The sequence below is a fragment of the Orycteropus afer genome, unplaced genomic scaffold (genome assembly GCF_000298275.1).
Source record: "Orycteropus afer afer isolate SDZICR_OR568_19922 unplaced genomic scaffold, OryAfe1.0 scaffold00247, whole genome shotgun sequence".
Taxonomy (NCBI): domain Eukaryota; kingdom Metazoa; phylum Chordata; class Mammalia; order Tubulidentata; family Orycteropodidae; genus Orycteropus; species Orycteropus afer.
The window spans coordinates 885,968-886,574 of record NW_006921834.1 but is presented as its reverse complement, the minus strand read 5'-3'; positions in this window follow the sequence as shown (position 1 = coordinate 886,574).

The following is a 607-nucleotide window of genomic DNA, read 5'->3' as shown; positions in this document are numbered from 1 at the left end:
ATTCTTCCTCCAATCCTGATGCCATGTTTTTCTTCATATAGTTCAGCTTCTTGGATTATTTGCTCAGCATATAGATTGAATAAGTGTGGGGAAAGAACACAACCCTGACACACTCCCTTCTTGATTTTAAAGCATGTAGTGTCCCCTTGTTCCTTTCGAATGACAGCCTCCTGGTCAAGGTACAGGTTCTTCATGAGTAAAATCAAGTGTAGGGAAGTCCCATTCTTCTCAATGTTTTCCATAATTTGTCATGATTCACACAATTAAATGCCTTTGTATAGTCAATAAAACACAAGTAAACATCTTTCTGGCATTCTTTGCCTTGAGCCAAGATTCATCGGACAACAGCTATGATATCCCTTGTTCCATGTCCTCTTCTGAATCCAGCTTGCACCTCTGGAAGTTCTCTGTCAATATACTACTGCAAACGTTTTTTATTATCTTCAGTAAGATTTTATTTGCATGCAATATTAATGATATTGTTTGATAATTTCCACATTCTGTGGGATCACCTTTCTTTGGGATGAGTACAAATATGGATCTCTTCCAGCCAGTTGGCCAGGTAGCTGTCTTCCAAATCTCTTGGCATAACTGAGTGAGTGCCTCC